At 31.3% G+C, this 6,892-nt stretch overlaps 1 long non-coding RNA gene across 1 annotated transcript; it reads left to right on the top strand.

The window, feature by feature from the left end:
• The first annotated feature begins 2,377 nt into the window (after positions 1–2,377).
• Positions 2,378–3,346, top strand: LOC141673032 (uncharacterized). Its single transcript, XR_012555788.1, has 3 exons — positions 2,378–2,454; positions 2,542–2,664; positions 2,803–3,346. It is a non-coding gene; the product is annotated as an uncharacterized LOC141673032 (long non-coding RNA).
• The last annotated feature ends 3,546 nt before the right edge of the window (positions 3,347–6,892 follow it).

Below are 6,892 nucleotides of genomic sequence, written 5' to 3'. Positions count from 1 at the left end.
AATCTGGTAAAAGTACCCCTCCCGACAACGAGACTCGTTCCCGATTTACAGGATTAATTTTTTAAAATGATTTTTCGACGATCCAACCGTACGGATGTTAAGATATATAAATTTTAGTCATAAGAACAAATTATTAAAAAATTTGAAATTCATTTTGCATGCCATGATTAGAAACATCTGGTAAAAGTACCCCTCCCGACAACGAGACTCGTTCCCGATTTACAGGATTAATTTTTTAAAATAATTTTTCTCAGATGTTGTCGTATAAACTATGTACAACAGGCTTTTTAAAAATACCGTTGTGTGATTCAACAACGGTTTTTTTCTTGGAAACCGTTATTGACATTGTTTTTAAATAACCTTTTTTGGTTATAAACCGTTGTATGAATTTGGCACTATTTATTTGGTTGATATTACATCCCACAATTATTTTATATTAAAAACTGTTGTATGACTTTTGTTAAGACAACACATTTTAAATTTCAGACAATTATTTTTAATGCCATATATTTTATTGACTTTGTTAATATATATTCCTTAAACTGTTGATGTTAATATATATTGATTTTATTCACTTAAAAAATATTTTAAAATTTTCAAATATATCTTGCTTGAAATTATAACGAAAATGTAGTGAAAGTGGTAGTTCCTAAAATGGATTTCGTTCCTGCTTACCAAAATAATTTTTTGAAATGATTTTTTTCTAATATCCAACCATATGGATTTAATATATATTTGTTTTAAGTGAATTATAAATTAATGAAAATGTTAGATTGAATTTTATTACATTAATATGTAATCTAAAATTTTATGTAATAATTTATAAATTCAAAAAAATATCTTGCATAACTTTACAAGAAGATTCTAGTTGAAGTACTACTTTCTCAAACTAGACACGTTCCTCATTAACAAAATGATTATTTAAATAAATTTTTCGACGATCCAACCATACGGATGTTAAGATATATTAATTTTGATTATCTTCTTATAAAATAAAGTAAAATTAAAAAAATTATAAAATAATACATATAAATAAAAAAATATCTATTTACCCCTATTTCACCTTAAACCCCACTTTTTCATTTTCCCCTTGTTTAAATTTTCATTTCCCCCTTCACCCAAATTTCACTTTTTAGGCCATTTTTTCATTCCATCTCCTCTATTTTTAGTTTGCCCCCAAGTGAAAATTTTATTTCCCCCTTATATCTCCCCCCATTTTGTTAACCCCATTTATATCTCCTTCTCATCGGTCTCTGCTCTCACCCCTCTATTTTCCCTGTTCTCTCTCTCCCAACTCTCCCTTCTCATCACTGACTCTCTCTCTCCATCTCCCCATTCTTTCTGTCCCAACTCCCCCTTCTCATGGATCTCTCTCTCTCTCTCTATCTCCCCATCTTTTGTTCACTCATTTCCCCTTTACATGGTAGTCCATCTCCCTCTCTAAGCTGTAACTCCCTTTCTCTCATGTTCTCTCTCTTTGAACTTCCTATGCGGCCTCTCTTTCCATCACACTATCTGTGTAATTAAAACTTAATTTTTAACACCTCAATTTACTCTAACCTCTCACCTCTCTAAATCCAAACCCAAACCCCAATTCAAATCTTAGAAACTAACCCCTAACTCGAGTTATTCAAAAGCTCGATTTCAAACGCAATCCCTAGTTCGATTTTTGGGTTAAAGGTATACACTTGTCTTATTTCTTTTTTAAATGATTTTATTTTCATTGCCTTGGGTTTTATATTCTTTTCATATATTATTAAAGGAGCTCATATGTTCAATTAATGTATTAGTATTAAAAACCTACTAATTTGTTATGTCATGTAATTTTATACTGCAATTTTTATTTCATCCATTTTGCAGGTGGTCCTATGATATTAATTAATTTTTGATTGCTCACTCTTATCAGTGTATGTATGTTTTCTTAGCTGCTGGATAAATTTTAGTTATATGATTGCTCAATTCACATATTTTGTTTCAATAGATTCTTGATTTTTGGATGCTTTTAATATATGATTTGTTCTTATCTTGATTTTATTGCTTTTAATTAATATTTTTTGCTTCAGATTAAATAAATTTTCATGTTGTCTATTCTAAACAAAATTATATGATTGATTTAAGAAATTATTGGTTTTGCAAGTACTATGATTCAAGAATGCACGTATCTTAACTTTGTTCTATTTTTATCAAACTATTGGTTGTTTGTAGTACCTGGTAAACAAGTTTGAATGGGATGCGGAGAGATTATATAAACTTTGTTGATATGTTTAACCAAGCCCATGTATAGATTGTTGCTAGAGGAGGAAAGAAGTTATCTAGAGTTGCAACTGTTGTAGGGGTATTGTCTCAATAGAAAGGATGATACTTGTTGGAAGTCAACATCCACACCAGGAACATAGAAGACAAGATGTGAGTGATGGGTTAGAAGGTGTGGTCGAATCTTGTGATTTGGTGGAGGTCTTTATTAATTGTCTTGTGTGAATACAAAATAAAATAGAAGCTTACACAACTCTCGTGTATCAACATCATATACTTTTTTTGCAGGTTGAACTTGACTAACCAAAGATTGCCAAGTTGGTATCGTTGAAGAGTGTATTGAAGATTCTTGTGTGAACTGTACAAAGATAACTGCTAGAAGAAAATGGAGTTTGTAAAAGTGATCATTAGGTTTGAACTTTTTGTTTTAAATTAAACCTGAAGTATTTTATTATTTGCATAAATTGATACATGGAATTGAATTTATGAAGAGAGGAAGTTTTAGTCACGAGGAGCTTAATGTTTTTGTTTCTCTATTGGAATTTGCAGGACAAAACAAGACCCGAGAGCAAAGACCACGAGAATGTCTTGGATAACTGCCAACCACAGGAAAATCAATTATTAATCTTCAAGCCATGGGAATCAAAATTTATGGATGATATGAACCTATTACAGGGGATTCAAAAGCTAAAAATTCATTGGAAAATATAGTTGGATATAGTTGAGCAAAAAAGGTATTTATAGTTGGCATATTAGTGCGTATACTAGAGAAAGCGTCATGTGTGTTTGCACATGTAAATGTCACCTGAATTTCTAAAGAAAGTTAACTCAGATTTTTCATTTTTATATGTTTTAACAAGCAATATAGAGTCCCGAAGTACATGTACTCGAATGGTCTTATTTTTCTTAAGATAGAACTTGGTTATACTTAGTTGGTTTTTAGTTGAAATGGTGTAATGGATGGTTGGTTGATTGCTGGAGTAATGGAGGGTTGGTTGTTTGCTAGTGTAATGGTGATGACTTGGTTGTAATCTCAATGGTTTTTCTTTGGATTTTAAATTTGATGGCATATTAATTTTACAATGTTGCTTTATTTGCTTTGCATTTGGAAACCATTGTCTGAAGGGATTTTAACCCATAAGTTATCCAGTTAAAACATTGTTATAGTTTGTTTCACACAATAATTTCAAAAACTAAAAGCTTGTTATATTGACTTTCGCACAATACCAAACTGAATAAAAAACCCTTCTCTATAAAACTAATTATGTTCAGACAACACCATTTGTTATAAAAAGAATCATGTCTTAAACACTAACTCAACACATTGTAAACTAAAAGACAAGTGTGAAACTAAATCACACAACACAAGAAACAGGACAAATCTTGTATGAGAAGAGTTCCTACAACACAAAACAAAATGGAAGTGTGGTCTGTAGAATTTTACTACAAGAGCTATTTAATTCATTTGTGTTGTGTGTTGATCTGTAGAACAACCATTTGAGGACAATAAGAGTTGTATTACTTGTTTTGTTCTTATATTATTTTGGACACACTACACAACCGTTTCCAGAACACTTGACTAATACAGATGTTTACAATATAAGTTACAAGAATGTGTTGTCTATTCTGGATGTAACACAACAGGTTTACTACTCTGGTCATTGTCTGTGCTCATTCACACAACAGTTTTTTCCCGTTGTCTGATCCATGTAAGAGACGGCGGCTCAATAGTCAACGGTTTTTCAGGGTATCAGATAACGGGCAAAAACCGTTGTGTGAGCCGGTTTTCCTTGTAGTGCATGTACTTTTAATTATATTTTAACTCCAAAATTTTATTGATTACATATCGTTATATTATCGTCATTTACTAATTTCTGTATTTTGTGAATTGTAAAGATATTTTGCCAAATTACTAACAACATACCCTCCAGCTAAATGTAAATAGACTTGAAATTAGTTAATGATTTGTAGTTCATTGAAATGTTTCCAAAAATTCACAGTAGACTATTAGATGGGGTTTCTCCGTGAAAACCCTCAATCCTTTTTTTATCGTTTTTCTTTATTAAACTTTTATTTTCCTATACACTACACCATAAACAATCTATTATAACACCTAAAAACGTTTGAATAAAGGCCAAAAAGCGTCTATGGTAACACGTTTTCAAAAAATAGGACAGGGGTCTATGGTAACACTTTTTCAATTTTTTATAACTGCAGAAAATGTGTAACCATATAACATCTATGCCTACATTTTTGTTGTTTTGGTAAAATTAAAACGGGTGTAACGATAGACCTATGGTAACACCATTATGGTATTTGGTACATCATATTTGGTGTAACCATAAGGCCTATGGTAACACCGATTAAACTACTGTAACACTAAATTTTGAAAAATAAATTTATCAATAGCTACAACTTGTTATCTATAGTAACACTTTTATATAGACCTTTTATGCCTTTACCTGCACTTTTAAATCTTTACCAACATTTTTTTGATATTTACCAACAAAGAATATGTACAATTTATATCAATAGCTACACTTCACAGGACTCTTGGCCAACACTTTATGAGAAGAAAAGACAATATAATATTTGAAAATAGCATAAGTAAGAGACATAAATTGCATAAGAGTTGTCCCGAAAAAGTTGCTCAATTTAGCAGTTGAATTCTTCCCTCCACACGGTATAGGTTGAAATTTACAAAAACATAAATACAAGGTCCAAGCCGTCTAAAACTTTCACCAAGAATTTAATACAAAAGTCAAATAGCTATTTAACTATACAACAAGTACTTCTAAAACTCTCGTATTTCAATTCCAAGATCACCATGAGCAATCATAAATGAGTCAGCCTCACGCAAGATATCTTCGAGAACTTAATCACTCCCTCCTGATTGTAACCTTTAAGAGATTGAATTAGAGAAAATGATTAAAAAGAGTATAGTTGCCACTCAGTACAACAAAGCAATATGTACATGACCAAAGTCCTAAAACTTACCCCCGATCCAACATTAGATGGTGCTAATACAAAATCTACATAGACAAACAAATCAAAATCCGCTTAAGTGATACTCACACTATGACTTTCAATGGAAACAGATGTTGGTGCATATAGGAGTTCAACAAATGCCACTTCACTAGTGCTTCCACCGGCAAAATCTACAAAAATACAAAAGTGTGCGAGAAAGAGTAAAGACATTGTATTTAACAACAAAGATGGAATATGTAACATCATATTCTTAGAAAATATTGACCATCATTAAAAAAATAATTAAATAGAAGTCTGGGTATTCTCAAGGAATTTACCAATAAAAAGAAAGAAAGAAAGATTATACCACTCCTCATATACATATTAGAGCTAGTTCTTAGCAAATCTCCCCGTAAATAATTTGATCTTCGCAAGTTACACAAGCTTGCTAATCTATCCCCAAAAAGAAACTTATGTCCAAATAATAATAATAATAAAACTGACGTCCTATGTACTCTCATCGATTTGAATGTGTGTGCTTCATCCCGGTTCTTGAATATGATGAAATTTCAGGACATTGAACATTATAACAACAACCTAGCCAATGCACATACACAACAATTAGACTAAATAATACAAGATTAAGTGGTATTAAGGTTCTTAAAATATGCCCTTATAAAAAGCCTTTACTGTAAGTTGTCAACTGTTTCATACCACATATCCATCAGGTGTCCAAGTCATTGTATTCAATTTAATCATAATATTCCCATTTAGATCTAGCGGGTCATATGCTTCTGCAAGAAGAAGTTAAAAGCATTCTCACAAGTTCATATTTATAGCAACTAGAAGTAGAAGAATCAAGCAGCTGCTGGATTGCATCTTGAAAGCCGCTGTTAAAGCTTCTACTGAATTTTTTGTTCTTTGTAACACTTATAATAAGTGAACAATCATAACAGAAATAATAAATTTCAAAAGTTACTAGATTGACATATTGACAAAGATTGCCCGGAAGGCCAAATGAGTTTAGTCTGATCAACAAAACTAACAAATTATATTTGCATCTATACAGTACTTAACATTTATCATACTAAACAAAATTAGCTTCCAACACATTTTGCATCTATAGAGTACTTCTCTATGTACTCGCGCATATTTTGTTTTCACTGAAACTTGTGTCCAGACCTCCCATGTCAGAGGGATGCACTACTAGAAAAAAGGCCTTAGACATCGGTTGTGGACTGATGTCTTTTAAAAATCAAACTGATGTCTTTGCCTGTGATGTTAAATGTAGGGGCCTTTTACATTGGTTGTGAGCCGATGTCTTAAAGCATATTTGACATCGGTTTTAAATTCGTTCCGATGTATTTTTCTTCAAAGTAGTCCTTTACTATGACTTCAATGCTGCAATAATATGAAATTTCTATCAGTTTAAACATATTATGTATAGGAGAAAATAACAAATTAACATCAATCTTCAAATCAAGCCGATGTGTGTTTTATTGTATAACATCAGTCACTATATAGTACTGATGTGCAATGTTTATTTAGAAATCGGTTCTGTAAGTGAACTGATGTATTTACTCTATTTTTACATCACTTTATACATTTATATGATATTTATTCTTTGATTTTACATCGGTTTTAAACTAACAAACTGATATGTGTGATTGCT

The sequence above is a fragment of the Apium graveolens genome, chromosome 7 (assembly GCF_009905375.1).
Source record: "Apium graveolens cultivar Ventura chromosome 7, ASM990537v1, whole genome shotgun sequence".
Lineage (NCBI taxonomy): Eukaryota > Viridiplantae > Streptophyta > Magnoliopsida > Apiales > Apiaceae > Apium > Apium graveolens.
Note: the sequence above shows the minus strand (reverse complement) of the source record. Positions and strands in the feature narration are given on the sequence as shown.